This window comes from Daphnia pulicaria, chromosome 1 (assembly GCF_021234035.1).
Source record: "Daphnia pulicaria isolate SC F1-1A chromosome 1, SC_F0-13Bv2, whole genome shotgun sequence".
NCBI lineage: Eukaryota > Metazoa > Arthropoda > Branchiopoda > Diplostraca > Daphniidae > Daphnia > Daphnia pulicaria.
In genome coordinates, this window is record NC_060913.1 from 41,932,068 (window position 1) to 41,950,342 (window position 18,275).

Consider the following 18,275-nt stretch of genomic DNA (forward strand, 5'->3'; position numbering starts at 1 on the left):
CTTGTACGTTGGTGGTTTCTTCGGGCAGCTCTATCTAATCTCTCTGGCTCTGAGATCCTTATGCAACGCAAGCTAAGTAAAGCGCGAAGCGCACGGCACAGCCGAGAGGCTTGTACGTTGGTGGTTTCTTCGGGCAGCTCTATCTAATCTCTCTGACTCTGAGATCCTTATGCAACGCAAGCTAAGTAAGGGAAGCAATCGTTAGCCTTATGACACTTGGATTGTTGGCTCATTGATCGGACATCCCCGGAACGAGAAAATTAAAAATGACAGTTAGCCAAAAATAGTGGCGTTTGGAAATATTATCAAATTTTATATTCGGTTGTCCATTGACAAATGTACTTATATGTCCTCGTTTGTTTGGCTAAGGTTGGTGTGTATTTCGAACAGAAAGTAAGCAAGCATTAGAACTAGATTTAGAGGCGAATATGGTCGGGTAATGGCGACTGAATTGATGTCAACGGCCATACCACATAGAACTCACCCGGTCTCGTCAGCTCCCGGAAGTTAAGCTATGTCGGGTCCCGTTAGTACTTGGATGGGTGACCGCTTGGGAATACGGGATGCTGTTGGCATGGTGTAATTTTATTTTTGCTCCCCAAGTTAGATGAGACATGGAATATAATGTATTCTTTAGGTATTAGTTGAAAAGGGTATTGCTGGGACTTTGATTAATGATACCATATATTGTAGAACGCATGTTTGTTTGATCTCGGTAGTTTTAACGACAAAAAAAAGATAGAGGTTTGGCTATTTTGTTGAGGCTGTTGCATGACGCCCACTCACTGGCACGATCCCACTACTGCCGAACACGGGAACTTTTGGCTGCTAGGTTTCCCTCCTGACCCACTACGCTCCTCCTTAGCTAACCTGCACCTACTAGATTCCTCTAGCAGATCCATGCTGATGTCAAGCTTAGTGCGGGCACCTGATCAACATGCGGTATCACGAAACAGGGCTCCTAAACTCAAGCCATCCACTCTACCAAGCCTCCCCGAAGCAGGATTATAGGTGCACGCCAAACACCCAGCTGATAAATGGGCTCTCAATCGATAATACATTACTGTAATAAATTGATTTGATGAGCACGCGGATTCTTTATTGTGTCCAAAATTGGTCTCGTCACTTGTTCTATAACTATTAAAGAGCTTCTCGGTGTTTCAATAAATGAACAAAATGCAAGACCTGACAATGTATGTACTGTGTGCGTCAAGTATTGCAAATCTCAATTTAATATTCCGAAATATCGATCTATGCACTGTAATTTACGCCAAAGCTCATTGATCGTACAAACCTTATTTAGAGTTCTGCAAAATAACATTGCATTTAAGATCATACTTCACAGGATCATTTCTGTAGTATATCTTGACTTGTTTCCCACCAGAAACTTGTCTCCTTTCAACCCACGATGACGAGTTAAGACGCTGGTTTCTGAGCGTGAAACAGGCTGTGAGTGTAGCTGTCTCGACAGCATCAAACACAGTCATTGAGGACCGTTTCCGTTAAATCCATGTGAAATAGCGGAAGGAAACTAGCGTGTTCAGAGTGGTTGAGATGATAAAACAAATTTAAATTCTTGAAAATCTAAAGAGATACATCTTAATAATAATTCCAGGTATTCGTGTCCTTAAATCATCTGCTTGTATGGCAAAATAAATTGTGAAAGTGAGGTTGGTCAATTTGAGGATGTGTCATGACTTTATGATCGTATTGCATTCTTTTAGTTATTGTTATTTAATCATGATTAATTATCGTTCAGAGCTTTTGTCGTCACTGTCTTTTGTGGCTAACTGTCATTTTTAATTTTCTCGTTCCGGGGATGTCCGATCAATGAGCCAACAATCCAAGTGTCATAAGGCTAACGATTGCTTCCCTTACTTAGCTTGCGTTGCATAAGGATCTCAGAGTCAGAGAGATTAGATAGAGCTGCCCGAAGAAACCACCAACGTACAAGCCTCTCGGCTGTGCCGTGCGCTTCGCGCTTTACTTAGCTTGCGTTGCATAAGGATCTCAGAGCCAGAGAGATTAGATAGAGCTGCCCGAAGAAACCACCAACGTACAAGCCTCTCGGCTGTGCCGTGCGCTTCGCGCACGGCGTTTCAAATATCTTTCAGCAACAAAGAGGTTGGAGGACGTCTAGTAGCCTCTCGGCTGTACGCCGAGAGGCTTGTACGTTGGTGGTTTCTTCGGGCAGCTCTATCTAATCTCTCTGGCTCTGAGATCCTTATGCAACGCAAGCTAAGTAAAGCGCGAAGCGCACGGCACAGCCGAGAGGCTTGTACGTTGGTGGTTTCTTCGGGCAGCTCTATCTAATCTCTCTGACTCTGAGATCCTTATGCAACGCAAGCTAAGTAAGGGAAGCAATCGTTAGCCTTATGACACTTGGATTGTTGGCTCATTGATCGGACATCCCCGGAACGAGAAAATTAAAAATGACAGTTAGCCAAAAATAGTGGCGTTTGGAAATATTATCAAATTTTATATTCGGTTGTCCATTGACAAATGTACTTATATGTCCTCGTTTGTTTGGCTAAGGTTGGTGTGTATTTCGAACAGAAAGTAAGCAAGCATTAGAACTAGATTTAGAGGCGAATATGGTCGGGTAATGGCGACTGAATTGATGTCAACGGCCACACCACATAGAACTCACCCGGTCTCGTCAGCTCCCGGAAGTTAAGCTATGTCGGGTCCCGTTAGTACTTGGATGGGTGACCGCTTGGGAATACGGGATGCTGTTGGCATGGTGTAATTTTATTTTTGCTCCCCAAGTTAGATGAGACATGGAATATAATGTATTCTTTAGGTATTAGTTGAAAAGGGTATTGCTGGGACTTTGATTAATGATACCATATATTGTAGAACGCATGTTTGTTTGATCTCGGTAGTTTTAACGACAAAAAAAAAGATAGAGGTTTGGCTATTTTGTTGAGGCTGTTGCATGACGCCCACTCACTGGCACGATCCCACTACTGCCGAACACGGGAACTTTTGGCTGCTAGGTTTCCCTCCTGACCCACTACGCTCCTCCTTAGCTAACCTGCACCTACTAGATTCCTCTAGCAGATCCATGCTGATGTCAAGCTTAGTGCGGGCACCTGATCAACATGCGGTATCACGAAACAGGGCTCCTAAACTCAAGCCATCCACTCTACCAAGCCTCCCCGAAGCAGGATTATAGGTGCACGCCAAACACCCAGCTGATAAATGGGCTCTCAATCGATAATACATTACTGTAATAAATTGATTTGATGAGCACGCGGATTCTTTATTGTGTCCAAAATTGGTCTCGTCACTTGTTCTATAACTATTAAAGAGCTTCTCGGTGTTTCAATAAATGAACAAAATGCAAGACCTGACAATGTATGTACTGTGTGCGTCAAGTATTGCAAATCTCAATTTAATATTCCGAAATATCGATCTATGCACTGTAATTTACGCCAAAGCTCATTGATCGTACAAACCTTATTTAGAGTTCTGCAAAATAACATTGCATTTAAGATCATACTTCACAGGATCATTTCTGTAGTATATCTTGACTTGTTTCCCACCAGAAACTTGTCTCCTTTCAACCCACGATGACGAGTTAAGACGCTGGTTTCTGAGCGTGAAACAGGCTGTGAGTGTAGCTGTCTCGACAGCATCAAACACAGTCATTGAGGACCGTTTCCGTTAAATCCATGTGAAATAGCGGAAGGAAACTAGCGTGTTCAGAGTGGTTGAGATGATAAAACAAATTTAAATTCTTGAAAATCTAAAGAGATAAATCTTAATAATAATTCCAGGTATTCGTGTCCTTAAATCATCTGCTTGTATGGCAAAATAAATTGTGAAAGTGAGGTTGGTCAATTTGAGGATGTGTCATGACTTTATGATCGTATTGCATTCTTTTAGTTATTGTTATTTAATCATGATTAATTATCGTTCAGAGCTTTTGTCGTCAGGTGGCGTGGCAAAGCCATATTCTGAAAAAAAAGGACCTAGTGTGATAACGAGAGTAAAATTTGCAACGCCTTCAGCGTAAATTGTATCTCCCTTAATACAGTATGAGCATAATAAAACAAATGAAAATGAACTTTATAAGCATCAAGTGGTCGCGTCTGGAAAAATGAACAACTCAATATTTTATAGCATTTCTTGAATGTTTTGAGTGATATGAGTATTCTTCGTACACCACCGGAAATGTGTTGAACCTCAGTGGTTATTTTGGGCAGTAATCCTTGTAACATTATCGCTTCTCGGCCTTTTGGCTAAGATCAAAGTGTAGTATCTGTTCTTATCAGCTTAATATCTGATACGGGTTCAAATGGACCCCAGAATATTAAACTGATTTTTGGCATACGGTGGGAATACAGTGCTTGCACTGCTCCCGCCACGGGTTGACCCGGTATTGCAGTAACTCCGGGATCGGCTCACCCTCTATGAGGGAGAACATATTGAATAAAACAGAAATTGTCTTAGCACCGTATAATAAAAGACCATGTATAATTGCAAAACTGTCATGTAGACATGTTTGTAATTTTTTCTAATTGTATTTTTTTCGTAATATCAAGAAAAGCATAAAAAAATACGTACTTGATTGTGTTAACTAATTAGTACTGTTCATCTTTCGATGTGATGTTTTTTTTTAAAATATGAAGATGCGTGTATTTTCATATGAAAAGTCGATTTTCTTATTTTCTTATTTGCCAATTGGACGACCAAATGAAAAAAAACAAGCAATTTGTTTCTTGAAAAGTATTTGCAAAGATCAAGACCATGAAATAAATACTGAGCTTTATTTACTATATTTTGCTCGAGTTCGTAATTCAAGTCGATGAAAGAAAGTGGGTGGTATTCTCTAAACGTCAGTCAAATACTTGAACACTCTTTGTCAATATTGTTCTGCTGTATACAAAGTATTAAACAAAGTGAAAAAGCATCCACAATCATACTTACCTGGCTCAGAGGCAACCATGATCACCAAGGTGGTTCCTCCAGGGCGAGGCCTTTCCATTGCACTAAGGATGGGCTGACCCTTGCGATTAATCCAAATGTGATTAACTCGGGAGTACAATTTTTGGTAGTGGGGGACTGCGTTCGCGCCGTTCCCTGAACACACTATAAATGTAAGAAAAATTCTTGTCATCTGCCGGAAGTTGAACTAAATCTGGTCCCGTTAGTAAACGGTAGGGTTGACCGCTTGGGAATACGCGAAGCATCAGATTTTCTTTCTGGGAAGAAACAACAAAGTAATGAAATTCATGTTTAGCTACTTTAATATAAATCATCATGGCCAATGGATTGGCCGTGATCGTCTAGTGGTTAGGACCCTACGTTGTGGTACCTACTAGATATGAATCCGTAGTAACCCAGGTTCGAATCCTGGTCACGGCACTGAAAACTGATTTTTCACGTCAACACGCAGATTAACTATAAATTTTGTTTGGTTGGAAAGTAATGCTCGCTCACTTCAATAGTTCATAATGTGAAAAACAATTTGGAATGAAAACCTGAAATTCCCCCTCCCTTTTTTTGTGTGTGCAGGAAGTTGTTGAAATGTATGGAAGAAAAATACACATTTACAGAATTTCAAGTATTTGACCCGATATTAAGACAAAAATTATTTCATGTATGTAATGAACTGTCCCCTGTTGGTATTAGTCCAATGGGAGATGGAAATTAAAATTTGCCTAGGGTAATCTAAATGAATATTTCTGAACGAAATTGTTGGTCCAACACGTCCAAGCAGAACGAATTCAGCAAATGCTTAAGTAGACTTGCTTTTCTGATTATAATTTAGCTTTGCGCAGTGGCAATATCATAACCAATGAGGGTCTCCCGAGGTGTGATTATTGCTAGTTGAAAACTTTAACCAATACCCCGCCACGATGAAGTGAAATAATCTTTGTCGTCGGCAATTTTTGATAGCTCCATCAGGAGCATTTCAGCGTACAAGAAAAAAAAAATTACAGTCAGTTAGAAAAATTGGAGTGTTGCATAGTGTGTTTATAACATTAAACGGTGAAAGTGAAATCGTATAAGTGATTTTTGTTTCCATTTAGTTGGTATTGCACGTCAGACAAGGCTGATTAATTCGTTCGCTGAAGGCCATTAATATCAGTCAGTTGGAACATTGTGAACACGGGGAAAATATTTGAAAAGGTGATTCCAAATGACAAGGTGAAAAGATTCCACCATGTTTAAAGGGGAAGTTCAATAAATTGTTAACCGCTGTAGGGTGAATGTCGGGGTAAACATCTGATCCCACCACCTACGTGTTGGGCTTGTACCATAAAGATCGTTCATTTTTTTCAAAAATAACACTGCGCACAACTGTTTCGTTCAAAAACATGTTAACGAGCTTTATACATGATATTTACTTTAAAATAACTGTACCCATTGATAAAGAATTGCACAAGGATTTTGATATGTAAACGCATGTTTCGAAAAAAAACCTTACAAGCGCACTTCAAAATTTTGAAATGAATATAAATACAAGGCATACCACTGTTATTTACTCTGGTTTCTAATCAATACCCGGATAAATCTTTCGCCTTTTACTAAAGATTTCCGTGGTTAGGAGCATTGATGAGTCTATATGACTTATTTTTTTAACGCCCGGTCTTCTGATTGGGCACTTTGAATAAATGAAAAATTAAAAACGTCTGTATGCGGAAACAAAGATATTCTACTACTACATACTGACAACATTTGTAAAATGACAAACTGATAGTTTTTCGGTGGTTTTGGTAAGATTAGTGTGTATTTCAAAAAGATAAATCTCAAGCACAAGTAATAGATTAGAGGCGAATATGGTCGGGTAATTGCGTCTAGTTTAATGTCAACGGCCATACCACATAGAACTCACCCGGTCTCGTCAGCTCCCGGAAGTTAAGCTATGTCGGGTCCCGTTAGTACTTGGATGGGTGACCGCTTGGGAATACGGGATGCTGTTGGCATGGAATTATTTTATTTTTGTGAATCCAATTGAATTGAAGTGCTTCCCAAGATGGGTGATACTACATGGACTACAATGTATTATTTTGGCATTAGTTGAAAATGGAAGGAACGTATTTTTTACTGGATATTGCCTACTAGACGTCCTCCAACCTCTTTGTTGCTGAAAGATATTTGAAACGCCGTGCGCGAAGCGCACGGCACAGCCGAGAGGCTACTAGACGTCCTCCAACCTCTTTGTTGCTGAAAGATATTTGAAACGCCGTGCGCGAAGCGCACGGCACAGCCGAGAGGCTTGTACGTTGGTGGTTTCTTCGGGCAGCTCTATCTAATCTCTCTGGCTCTGAGATCCTTATGCAACGCAAGCTAAGTAAAGCGCGAAGCGCACGGCACAGCCGAGAGGCTTGTACGTTGGTGGTTTCTTCGGGCAGCTCTATCTAATCTCTCTGACTCTGAGATCCTTATGCAACGCAAGCTAAGTAAGGGAAGCAATCGTTAGCCTTATGACACTTGGATTGTTGGCTCATTGATCGGACATCCCCGGAACGAGAAAATTAAAAATGACAGTTAGCCAAAAATAGTGGCGTTTGGAAATATTATCAAATTTTATATTCGGTTGTCCATTGACAAATGTACTTATATGTCCTCGTTTGTTTGGCTAAGGTTGGTGTGTATTTCGAACAGAAAGTAAGCAAGCATTAGAACTAGATTTAGAGGCGAATATGGTCGGGTAATGGCGACTGAATTGATGTCAACGGCCATACCACATAGAACTCACCCGGTCTCGTCAGCTCCCGGAAGTTAAGCTATGTCGGGTCCCGTTAGTACTTGGATGGGTGACCGCTTGGGAATACGGGATGCTGTTGGCATGGTGTAATTTTATTTTTGCTCCCCAAGTTAGATGAGACATGGAATATAATGTATTCTTTAGGTATTAGTTGAAAAGGGTATTGCTGGGACTTTGATTAATGATACCATTTATTGTAGAACGCATGTTTGTTTGATCTCGGTAGTTTTAACGACAAAAAAAAAGATAGAGGTTTGGCTATTTTGTTGAGGCTGTTGCATGACGCCCACTCACTGGCACGATCCCACTACTGCCGAACACGGGAACTTTTGGCTGCTAGGTTTCCCTCCTGACCCACTACGCTCCTCCTTAGCTAACCTGCACCTACTAGATTCCTCTAGCAGATCCATGCTGATGTCAAGCTTAGTGCGGGCACCTGATCAACATGCGGTATCACGAAACAGGGCTCCTAAACTCAAGCCATCCACTCTACCAAGCCTCCCCGAAGCAGGATTATAGGTGCACGCCAAACACCCAGCTGATAAATGGGCTCTCAATCGATAATACATTACTGTAATAAATTGATTTGATGAGCACGCGGATTCTTTATTGTGTCCAAAATTGGTCTCGTCACTTGTTCTATAACTATTAAAGAGCTTCTCGGTGTTTCAATAAATGAACAAAATGCAAGACCTGACAATGTATGTACTGTGTGCGTCAAGTATTGCAAATCTCAATTTAATATTCCGAAATATCGATCTATGCACTGTAATTTACGCCAAAGCTCATTGATCGTACAAACCTTATTTAGAGTTCTGCAAAATAACATTGCATTTAAGATCATACTTCACAGGATCATTTCTGTAGTATATCTTGACTTGTTTCCCACCAGAAACTTGTCTCCTTTCAACCCACGATGACGAGTTAAGACGCTGGTTTCTGAGCGTGAAACAGGCTGTGAGTGTAGCTGTCTCGACAGCATCAAACACAGTCATTGAGGACCGTTTCCGTTAAATCCATGTGAAATAGCGGAAGGAAACTAGCGTGTTCAGAGTGGTTGAGATGATAAAACAAATTTAAATTCTTGAAAATCTAAAGAGATAAATCTTAATAATAATTCCAGGTATTCGTGTCCTTAAATCATCTGCTTGTATGGCAAAATAAATTGTGAAAGTGAGGTTGGTCAATTTGAGGATGTGTCATGACTTTATGATCGTATTGCATTCTTTTAGTTATTGTTATTTAATCATGATTAATTATCGTTCAGAGCTTTTGTCGTCAGGTGGCGTGGCAAAGCCATATTCTGAAAAAAAAGGACCTAGTGTGATAACGAGAGTAAAATTTGCAACGCCTTCAGCGTAAATTGTATCTCCCTTAATACAGTATGAGCATAATAAAACAAATGAAAATGAACTTTATAAGCATCAAGTGGTCGCGTCTGGAAAAATGAACAACTCAATATTTTATAGCATTTCTTGAATGTTTTGAGTGATATGAGTATTCTTCGTACACCACCGGAAATGTGTTGAACCTCAGTGGTTATTTTGGGCAGTAATCCTTGTAACATTATCGCTTCTCGGCCTTTTGGCTAAGATCAAAGTGTAGTATCTGTTCTTATCAGCTTAATATCTGATACGGGTTCAAATGGACCCCAGAATATTAAACTGATTTTTGGCATACGGTGGGAATACAGTGCTTGCACTGCTCCCGCCACGGGTTGACCCGGTATTGCAGTACCTCCGGGATCGGCTCACCCTCTATGAGGGAGAACATATTGAATAAAACAGAAATTGTCTTAGCACCGTATAATAAAAGACCATGTATAATTGCAAAACTGTCATGTAGACATGTTTGTAATTTTTTCTAATTGTATTTTTTTCGTAATATCAAGAAAAGCATAAAAAAATACGTACTTGATTGTGTTAACTAATTAGTACTGTTCATCTTTCGATGTGATGTTTTTTTTTAAAATATGAAGATGCGTGTATTTTCATATGAAAAGTCGATTTTCTTATTTTCTTATTTGCCAATTGGACGACCAAATGAAAAAAAACAAGCAATTTGTTTCTTGAAAAGTATTTGCAAAGATCAAGACCATGAAATAAATACTGAGCTTTATTTACTATATTTTGCTCGAGTTCGTAATTCAAGTCGATGAAAGAAAGTGGGTGGTATTCTCTAAACGTCAGTCAAATACTTGAACACTCTTTGTCAATATTGTTCTGCTGTATACAAAGTATTAAACAAAGTGAAAAAGCATCCACAATCATACTTACCTGGCTCAGAGGCAACCATGATCACCAAGGTGGTTCCTCCAGGGCGAGGCCTTTCCATTGCACTAAGGATGGGCTGACCCTTGCGATTAATCCAAATGTGATTAACTCGGGAGTACAATTTTTGGTAGTGGGGGACTGCGTTCGCGCCGTTCCCTGAACACACTATAAATGTAAGAAAAATTCTTGTCATCTGCCGGAAGTTGAACTAAATCTGGTCCCGTTAGTAAACGGTAGGGTTGACCGCTTGGGAATACGCGAAGCATCAGATTTTCTTTCTGGGAAGAAACAACAAAGTAATGAAATTCATGTTTAGCTACTTTAATATAAATCATCATGGCCAATGGATTGGCCGTGATCGTCTAGTGGTTAGGACCCTACGTTGTGGTACCTACTAGATATGAATCCGTAGTAACCCAGGTTCGAATCCTGGTCACGGCACTGAAAACTGATTTTTCACGTCAACACGCAGATTAACTATAAATTTTGTTTGGTTGGAAAGTAATGCTCGCTCACTTCAATAGTTCATAATGTGAAAAACAATTTGGAATGAAAACCTGAAATTCCCCCTCCCTTTTTTTGTGTGTGCAGGAAGTTGTTGAAATGTATGGAAGAAAAATACACATTTACAGAATTTCAAGTATTTGACCCGATATTAAGACAAAAATTATTTCATGTATGTAATGAACTGTCCCCTGTTGGTATTAGTCCAATGGGAGATGGAAATTAAAATTTGCCTAGGGTAATCTAAATGAATATTTCTGAACGAAATTGTTGGTCCAACACGTCCAAGCAGAACGAATTCAGCAAATGCTTAAGTAGACTTGCTTTTCTGATTATAATTTAGCTTTGCGCAGTGGCAATATCATAACCAATGAGGGTCTCCCGAGGTGTGATTATTGCTAGTTGAAAACTTTAACCAATACCCCGCCACGATGAAGTGAAATAATCTTTGTCGTCGGCAATTTTTGATAGCTCCATCAGGAGCATTTCAGCGTACAAGAAAAAAAAAATTACAGTCAGTTAGAAAAATTGGAGTGTTGCATAGTGTGTTTATAACATTAAACGGTGAAAGTGAAATCGTATAAGTGATTTTTGTTTCCATTTAGTTGGTATTGCACGTCAGACAAGGCTGATTAATTCGTTCGCTGAAGGCCATTAATATCAGTCAGTTGGAACATTGTGAACACGGGGAAAATATTTGAAAAGGTGATTCCAAATGACAAGGTGAAAAGATTCCACCATGTTTAAAGGGGAAGTTCAATAAATTGTTAACCGCTGTAGGGTGAATGTCGGGGTAAACATCTGATCCCACCACCTACGTGTTGGGCTTGTACCATAAAGATCGTTCATTTTTTTCAAAAATAACACTGCGCACAACTGTTTCGTTCAAAAACATGTTAACGAGCTTTATACATGATATTTACTTTAAAATAACTGTACCCATTGATAAAGAATTGCACAAGGATTTTGATATGTAAACGCATGTTTCGAAAAAAAACCTTACAAGCGCACTTCAAAATTTTGAAATGAATATAAATACAAGGCATACCACTGTTATTTACTCTGGTTTCTAATCAATACCCGGATAAATCTTTCGCCTTTTACTAAAGATTTCCGTGGTTAGGAGCATTGATGAGTCTATATGACTTATTTTTTTAACGCCCGGTCTTCTGATTGGGCACTTTGAATAAATGAAAAATTAAAAACGTCTGTATGCGGAAACAAAGATATTCTACTACTACATACTGACAACATTTGTAAAATGACAAACTGATAGTTTTTCGGTGGTTTTGGTAAGATTAGTGTGTATTTCAAAAAGATAAATCTCAAGCACAAGTAATAGATTAGAGGCGAATATGGTCGGGTAATTGCGTCTAGTTTAATGTCAACGGCCATACCACATAGAACTCACCCGGTCTCGTCAGCTCCCGGAAGTTAAGCTATGTCGGGTCCCGTTAGTACTTGGATGGGTGACCGCTTGGGAATACGGGATGCTGTTGGCATGGAATTATTTTATTTTTGTGAATCCAATTGAATTGAAGTGCTTCCCAAGATGGGTGATACTACATGGACTACAATGTATTATTTTGGCATTAGTTGAAAATGGAAGGAACGTATTTTTTACTGGATATTGCCTACTAGACGTCCTCCAACCTCTTTGTTGCTGAAAGATATTTGAAACGCCGTGCGCGAAGCGCACGGCACAGCCGAGAGGCTACTAGACGTCCTCCAACCTCTTTGTTGCTGAAAGATATTTGAAACGCCGTGCGCGAAGCGCACGGCACAGCCGAGAGGCTTGTACGTTGGTGGTTTCTTCGGGCAGCTCTATCTAATCTCTCTGGCTCTGAGATCCTTATGCAACGCAAGCTAAGTAAAGCGCGAAGCGCACGGCACAGCCGAGAGGCTTGTACGTTGGTGGTTTCTTCGGGCAGCTCTATCTAATCTCTCTGACTCTGAGATCCTTATGCAACGCAAGCTAAGTAAGGGAAGCAATCGTTAGCCTTATGACACTTGGATTGTTGGCTCATTGATCGGACATCCCCGGAACGAGAAAATTAAAAATGACAGTTAGCCAAAAATAGTGGCGTTTGGAAATATTATCAAATTTTATATTCGGTTGTCCATTGACAAATGTACTTATATGTCCTCGTTTGTTTGGCTAAGGTTGGTGTGTATTTCGAACAGAAAGTAAGCAAGCATTAGAACTAGATTTAGAGGCGAATATGGTCGGGTAATGGCGACTGAATTTATGTCAACGGCCATACCACATAGAACTCACCCGGTCTCGTCAGCTCCCGGAAGTTAAGCTATGTCGGGTCCCGTTAGTACTTGGATGGGTGACCGCTTGGGAATACGGGATGCTGTTGGCATGGTGTAATTTTATTTTTGCTCCCCAAGTTAGATGAGACATGGAATATAATGTATTCTTTAGGTATTAGTTGAAAAGGGTATTGCTGGGACTTTGATTAATGATACCATATATTGTAGAACGCATGTTTGTTTGATCTCGGTAGTTTTAACGACAAAAAAAAAGATAGAGGTTTGGCTATTTTGTTGAGGCTGTTGCATGACGCCCACTCACTGGCACGATCCCACTACTGCCGAACACGGGAACTTTTGGCTGCTAGGTTTCCCTCCTGACCCACTACGCTCCTCCTTAGCTAACCTGCACCTACTAGATTCCTCTAGCAGATCCATGCTGATGTCAAGCTTAGTGCGGGCACCTGATCAACATGCGGTATCACGAAACAGGGCTCCTAAACTCAAGCCATCCACTCTACCAAGCCTCCCCGAAGCAGGATTATAGGTGCACGCCAAACACCCAGCTGATAAATGGGCTCTCAATCGATAATACATTACTGTAATAAATTGATTTGATGAGCACGCGGATTCTTTATTGTGTCCAAAATTGGTCTCGTCACTTGTTCTATAACTATTAAAGAGCTTCTCGGTGTTTCAATAAATGAACAAAATGCAAGACCTGACAATGTATGTACTGTGTGCGTCAAGTATTGCAAATCTCAATTTAATATTCCGAAATATCGATCTATGCACTGTAATTTACGCCAAAGCTCATTGATCGTACAAACCTTATTTAGAGTTCTGCAAAATAACATTGCATTTAAGATCATACTTCACAGGATCATTTCTGTAGTATATCTTGACTTGTTTCCCACCAGAAACTTGTCTCCTTTCAACCCACGATGACGAGTTAAGACGCTGGTTTCTGAGCGTGAAACAGGCTGTGAGTGTAGCTGTCTCGACAGCATCAAACACAGTCATTGAGGACCGTTTCCGTTAAATCCATGTGAAATAGCGGAAGGAAACTAGCGTGTTCAGAGTGGTTGAGATGATAAAACAAATTTAAATTCTTGAAAATCTAAAGAGATAAATCTTAATAATAATTCCAGGTATTCGTGTCCTTAAATCATCTGCTTGTATGGCAAAATAAATTGTGAAAGTGAGGTTGGTCAATTTGAGGATGTGTCATGACTTTATGATCGTATTGCATTCTTTTAGTTATTGTTATTTAATCATGATTAATTATCGTTCAGAGCTTTTGTCGTCAGGTGGCGTGGCAAAGCCATATTCTGAAAAAAAAGGACCTAGTGTGATAACGAGAGTAAAATTTGCAACGCCTTCAGCGTAAATTGTATCTCCCTTAATACAGTATGAGCATAATAAAACAAATGAAAATGAACTTTATAAGCATCAAGTGGTCGCGTCTGGAAAAATGAACAACTCAATATTTTATAGCATTTCTTGAATGTTTTGAGTGATATGAGTATTCTTCGTACACCACCGGAAATGTGTTGAACCTCAGTGGTTATTTTGGGCAGTAATCCTTGTAACATTATCGCTTCTCGGCCTTTTGGCTAAGATCAAAGTGTAGTATCTGTTCTTATCAGCTTAATATCTGATACGGGTTCAAATGGACCCCAGAATATTAAACTGATTTTTGGCATACGGTGGGAATACAGTGCTTGCACTGCTCCCGCCACGGGTTGACCCGGTATTGCAGTACCTCCGGGATCGGCTCACCCTCTATGAGGGAGAACATATTGAATAAAACAGAAATTGTCTTAGCACCGTATAATAAAAGACCATGTATAATTGCAAAACTGTCATGTAGACATGTTTGTAATTTTTTCTAATTGTATTTTTTTCGTAATATCAAGAAAAGCATAAAAAAATACGTACTTGATTGTGTTAACTAATTAGTACTGTTCATCTTTCGATGTGATGTTTTTTTTTAAAATATGAAGATGCGTGTATTTTCATATGAAAAGTCGATTTTCTTATTTTCTTATTTGCCAATTGGACGACCAAATGAAAAAAAACAAGCAATTTGTTTCTTGAAAAGTATTTGCAAAGATCAAGACCATGAAATAAATACTGAGCTTTATTTACTATATTTTGCTCGAGTTCGTAATTCAAGTCGATGAAAGAAAGTGGGTGGTATTCTCTAAACGTCAGTCAAATACTTGAACACTCTTTGTCAATATTGTTCTGCTGTATACAAAGTATTAAACAAAGTGAAAAAGCATCCACAATCATACTTACCTGGCTCAGAGGCAACCATGATCACCAAGGTGGTTCCTCCAGGGCGAGGCCTTTCCATTGCACTAAGGATGGGCTGACCCTTGCGATTAATCCAAATGTGATTAACTCGGGAGTACAATTTTTGGTAGTGGGGGACTGCGTTCGCGCCGTTCCCTGAACACACTATAAATGTAAGAAAAATTCTTGTCATCTGCCGGAAGTTGAACTAAATCTGGTCCCGTTAGTAAACGGTAGGGTTGACCGCTTGGGAATACGCGAAGCATCAGATTTTCTTTCTGGGAAGAAACAACAAAGTAATGAAATTCATGTTTAGCTACTTTAATATAAATCATCATGGCCAATGGATTGGCCGTGATCGTCTAGTGGTTAGGACCCTACGTTGTGGTACCTACTAGATATGAATCCGTAGTAACCCAGGTTCGAATCCTGGTCACGGCACTGAAAACTGATTTTTCACGTCAACACGCAGATTAACTATAAATTTTGTTTGGTTGGAAAGTAATGCTCGCTCACTTCAATAGTTCATAATGTGAAAAACAATTTGGAATGAAAACCTGAAATTCCCCCTCCCTTTTTTTGTGTGTGCAGGAAGTTGTTGAAATGTATGGAAGAAAAATACACATTTACAGAATTTCAAGTATTTGACCCGATATTAAGACAAAAATTATTTCATGTATGTAATGAACTGTCCCCTGTTGGTATTAGTCCAATGGGAGATGGAAATTAAAATTTGCCTAGGGTAATCTAAATGAATATTTCTGAACGAAATTGTTGGTCCAACACGTCCAAGCAGAACGAATTCAGCAAATGCTTAAGTAGACTTGCTTTTCTGATTATAATTTAGCTTTGCGCAGTGGCAATATCATAACCAATGAGGGTCTCCCGAGGTGTGATTATTGCTAGTTGAAAACTTTAACCAATACCCCGCCACGATGAAGTGAAATAATCTTTGTCGTCGGCAATTTTTGATAGCTCCATCAGGAGCATTTCAGCGTACAAGAAAAAAAAAATTACAGTCAGTTAGAAAAATTGGAGTGTTGCATAGTGTGTTTATAACATTAAACGGTGAAAGTGAAATCGTATAAGTGATTTTTGTTTCCATTTAGTTGGTATTGCACGTCAGACAAGGCTGATTAATTCGTTCGCTGAAGGCCATTAATATCAGTCAGTTGGAACATTGTGAACACGGGGAAAATATTTGAAAAGGTGATTCCAAATGACAAGGTGAAAAGATTCCACCATGTTTAAAGGGGAAGTTCAATAAATTGTTAACCGCTGTAGGGTGAATGTCGGGGTAAACATCTGATCCCACCACCTACGTGTTGGGCTTGTACCATAAAGATCGTTCATTTTTTTCAAAAATAACACTGCGCACAACTGTTTCGTTCAAAAACATGTTAACGAGCTTTATACATGATATTTACTTTAAAATAACTGTACCCATTGATAAAGAATTGCACAAGGATTTTGATATGTAAACGCATGTTTCGAAAAAAAACCTTACAAGCGCACTTCAAAATTTTGAAATGAATATAAATACAAGGCATACCACTGTTATTTACTCTGGTTTCTAATCAATACCCGGATAAATCTTTCGCCTTTTACTAAAGATTTCCGTGGTTAGGAGCATTGATGAGTCTATATGACTTATTTTTTTAACGCCCGGTCTTCTGATTGGGCACTTTGAATAAATGAAAAATTAAAAACGTCTGTATGCGGAAACAAAGATATTCTACTACTACATACTGACAACATTTGTAAAATGACAAACTGATAGTTTTTCGGTGGTTTTGGTAAGATTAGTGTGTATTTCAAAAAGATAAATCTCAAGCACAAGTAATAGATTAGAGGCGAATATGGTCGGGTAATTGCGTCTAGTTTAATGTCAACGGCCATACCACATAGAACTCACCCGGTCTCGTCAGCTCCCGGAAGTTAAGCTATGTCGGGTCCCGTTAGTACTTGGATGGGTGACCGCTTGGGAATACGGGATGCTGTTGGCATGGAATTATTTTATTTTTGTGAATCCAATTGAATTGAAGTGCTTCCCAAGATGGGTGATACTACATGGACTACAATGTATTATTTTGGCATTAGTTGAAAATGGAAGGAACGTATTTTTTACTGGATATTGCCTACTAGACGTCCTCCAACCTCTTTGTTGCTGAAAGATATTTGAAACGCCGTGCGCGAAGCGCACGGCACAGCCGAGAGGCTACTAGACGTCCTCCAACCTCTTTGTTGCTGAAAGATATTTGAAACGCCGTGCGCGAAGCGCACGGCACAGCCGAGAGGCTTGTACGTTGGTGGTTTCTTCGGGCAGCTCTATCTAATCTCTCTGGCTCTGAGATCCTTATGCAACGCAAGCTAAGTAAAGCGCGAAGCGCACGGCACAGCCGAGAGGCTTGTACGTTGGTGGTTTCTTCGGGCAGCTCTATCTAATCTCTCTGACTCTGAGATCCTTATGCAACGCAAGCTAAGTAAGGGAAGCAATCGTTAGCCTTATGACACTTGGATTGTTGGCTCATTGATCGGACATCCCCGGAACGAGAAAATTAAAAATGACAGTTAGCCAAAAATAGTGGCGTTTGGAAATATTATCAAATTTTATATTCGGTTGTCCATTGACAAATGTACTTATATGTCCTCGTTTGTTTGGCTAAGGTTGGTGTGTATTTCGAACAGAAAGTAAGCAAGCATTAGAACTAGATTTAGAGGCGAATATGGTCGGGTAATGGCGACTGAATTGATGTCAACGGCCATACCACATAGAACTCACCCGGTCTCGTCAGCTCCCGGAAGTTAAGCTATGTCGGGTCCCGTTAGTACTTGGATGGGTGACCGCTTGGGAATACGGGATGCTGTTGGCATGGTGTAATTTTATTTTTGCTCCCCAAGTTAGATGAGACATGGAATATAATGTATTTTTTAGGTATTAGTTGAAAAGGGTATTGCTGGGACTTTGATTAATGATACCATATATTGTAGAACGCATGTTTGTTTGATCTCGGTAGTTTTAACGACAAAAAAAAAGATAGAGGTTTGGCTATTTTGTTGAGGCTGTTGCATGACGCCCACTCACTGGCACGATCCCACTACTGCCGAACACGGGAACTTTTGGCTGCTAGGTTTCCCTCCTGACCCACTACGCTCCTCCTTAGCTAACCTGCACCTACTAGATTCCTCTAGCAGATCCATGCTGATGTCAAGCT

The 18,275-nt window shown here is 39.8% G+C and overlaps 27 non-coding genes across 27 annotated transcripts; all 27 read left to right on the forward strand.

Moving 5' to 3' along the window:
* Positions 1 to 456: 456 nt before the first annotated feature.
* Positions 457 to 575, forward strand: LOC124323031. The gene has a single exon (XR_006915279.1). It is a non-coding gene; the product is annotated as a 5S ribosomal RNA (ribosomal RNA).
* A 753-nt stretch (positions 576 to 1,328) lies between these two features.
* LOC124322525 lies at positions 1,329 to 1,550 on the forward strand. Its single transcript, XR_006914805.1, has one exon. It is a non-coding gene; the product is annotated as a small nucleolar RNA U3 (small nucleolar RNA).
* A 1,072-nt stretch (positions 1,551 to 2,622) lies between these two features.
* On the forward strand, positions 2,623 to 2,741 carry LOC124323094. Its single transcript, XR_006915339.1, has one exon. It is a non-coding gene; the product is annotated as a 5S ribosomal RNA (ribosomal RNA).
* Positions 2,742 to 3,495: 754 nt separating this feature from the next.
* LOC124322526 lies at positions 3,496 to 3,717 on the forward strand. Its single transcript, XR_006914806.1, has one exon. It is a non-coding gene; the product is annotated as a small nucleolar RNA U3 (small nucleolar RNA).
* A 510-nt stretch (positions 3,718 to 4,227) lies between these two features.
* Positions 4,228 to 4,418, forward strand: LOC124322285. The gene has a single exon (XR_006914628.1). It is a non-coding gene; the product is annotated as a U2 spliceosomal RNA (small nuclear RNA).
* A 509-nt stretch (positions 4,419 to 4,927) lies between these two features.
* Positions 4,928 to 5,091, forward strand: LOC124322102. Its single transcript, XR_006914456.1, has one exon. It is a non-coding gene; the product is annotated as a U1 spliceosomal RNA (small nuclear RNA).
* Positions 5,092 to 5,283: 192 nt separating this feature from the next.
* Trnah-gug lies at positions 5,284 to 5,373 on the forward strand. The gene is given in 2 exon segments: positions 5,284 to 5,320; positions 5,339 to 5,373. It is a non-coding gene; the product is annotated as a tRNA-His (tRNA).
* A 404-nt stretch (positions 5,374 to 5,777) lies between these two features.
* Positions 5,778 to 5,919, forward strand: LOC124322735. The gene has a single exon (XR_006915002.1). It is a non-coding gene; the product is annotated as a U4 spliceosomal RNA (small nuclear RNA).
* Positions 5,920 to 6,493: 574 nt separating this feature from the next.
* LOC124322927 lies at positions 6,494 to 6,616 on the forward strand. Its single transcript, XR_006915180.1, has one exon. It is a non-coding gene; the product is annotated as a U5 spliceosomal RNA (small nuclear RNA).
* A 203-nt stretch (positions 6,617 to 6,819) lies between these two features.
* Positions 6,820 to 6,938, forward strand: LOC124323032. The gene has a single exon (XR_006915280.1). It is a non-coding gene; the product is annotated as a 5S ribosomal RNA (ribosomal RNA).
* Positions 6,939 to 7,686: 748 nt separating this feature from the next.
* On the forward strand, positions 7,687 to 7,805 carry LOC124323034. The gene has a single exon (XR_006915282.1). It is a non-coding gene; the product is annotated as a 5S ribosomal RNA (ribosomal RNA).
* Positions 7,806 to 8,559: 754 nt separating this feature from the next.
* Positions 8,560 to 8,781, forward strand: LOC124322527. The gene has a single exon (XR_006914807.1). It is a non-coding gene; the product is annotated as a small nucleolar RNA U3 (small nucleolar RNA).
* Positions 8,782 to 9,291: 510 nt separating this feature from the next.
* LOC124322256 lies at positions 9,292 to 9,482 on the forward strand. Its single transcript, XR_006914602.1, has one exon. It is a non-coding gene; the product is annotated as a U2 spliceosomal RNA (small nuclear RNA).
* A 509-nt stretch (positions 9,483 to 9,991) lies between these two features.
* LOC124322103 lies at positions 9,992 to 10,155 on the forward strand. Its single transcript, XR_006914457.1, has one exon. It is a non-coding gene; the product is annotated as a U1 spliceosomal RNA (small nuclear RNA).
* A 192-nt stretch (positions 10,156 to 10,347) lies between these two features.
* Trnah-gug lies at positions 10,348 to 10,437 on the forward strand. Its single transcript is given in 2 exon segments — positions 10,348 to 10,384; positions 10,403 to 10,437. It is a non-coding gene; the product is annotated as a tRNA-His (tRNA).
* Positions 10,438 to 10,841: 404 nt separating this feature from the next.
* Positions 10,842 to 10,983, forward strand: LOC124322736. The gene has a single exon (XR_006915003.1). It is a non-coding gene; the product is annotated as a U4 spliceosomal RNA (small nuclear RNA).
* Positions 10,984 to 11,557: 574 nt separating this feature from the next.
* On the forward strand, positions 11,558 to 11,680 carry LOC124322928. The gene has a single exon (XR_006915181.1). It is a non-coding gene; the product is annotated as a U5 spliceosomal RNA (small nuclear RNA).
* Positions 11,681 to 11,883: 203 nt separating this feature from the next.
* LOC124323035 lies at positions 11,884 to 12,002 on the forward strand. The gene has a single exon (XR_006915283.1). It is a non-coding gene; the product is annotated as a 5S ribosomal RNA (ribosomal RNA).
* Positions 12,003 to 12,750: 748 nt separating this feature from the next.
* LOC124323036 lies at positions 12,751 to 12,869 on the forward strand. Its single transcript, XR_006915284.1, has one exon. It is a non-coding gene; the product is annotated as a 5S ribosomal RNA (ribosomal RNA).
* A 754-nt stretch (positions 12,870 to 13,623) lies between these two features.
* LOC124322528 lies at positions 13,624 to 13,845 on the forward strand. The gene has a single exon (XR_006914808.1). It is a non-coding gene; the product is annotated as a small nucleolar RNA U3 (small nucleolar RNA).
* Positions 13,846 to 14,355: 510 nt separating this feature from the next.
* LOC124322257 lies at positions 14,356 to 14,546 on the forward strand. Its single transcript, XR_006914603.1, has one exon. It is a non-coding gene; the product is annotated as a U2 spliceosomal RNA (small nuclear RNA).
* Positions 14,547 to 15,055: 509 nt separating this feature from the next.
* On the forward strand, positions 15,056 to 15,219 carry LOC124322104. Its single transcript, XR_006914458.1, has one exon. It is a non-coding gene; the product is annotated as a U1 spliceosomal RNA (small nuclear RNA).
* A 192-nt stretch (positions 15,220 to 15,411) lies between these two features.
* Trnah-gug lies at positions 15,412 to 15,501 on the forward strand. Its single transcript is given in 2 exon segments — positions 15,412 to 15,448; positions 15,467 to 15,501. It is a non-coding gene; the product is annotated as a tRNA-His (tRNA).
* A 404-nt stretch (positions 15,502 to 15,905) lies between these two features.
* Positions 15,906 to 16,047, forward strand: LOC124322737. The gene has a single exon (XR_006915004.1). It is a non-coding gene; the product is annotated as a U4 spliceosomal RNA (small nuclear RNA).
* Positions 16,048 to 16,621: 574 nt separating this feature from the next.
* Positions 16,622 to 16,744, forward strand: LOC124322929. Its single transcript, XR_006915182.1, has one exon. It is a non-coding gene; the product is annotated as a U5 spliceosomal RNA (small nuclear RNA).
* A 203-nt stretch (positions 16,745 to 16,947) lies between these two features.
* Positions 16,948 to 17,066, forward strand: LOC124323037. The gene has a single exon (XR_006915285.1). It is a non-coding gene; the product is annotated as a 5S ribosomal RNA (ribosomal RNA).
* A 748-nt stretch (positions 17,067 to 17,814) lies between these two features.
* On the forward strand, positions 17,815 to 17,933 carry LOC124323038. Its single transcript, XR_006915286.1, has one exon. It is a non-coding gene; the product is annotated as a 5S ribosomal RNA (ribosomal RNA).
* The last annotated feature ends 342 nt before the right edge of the window (positions 17,934 to 18,275 follow it).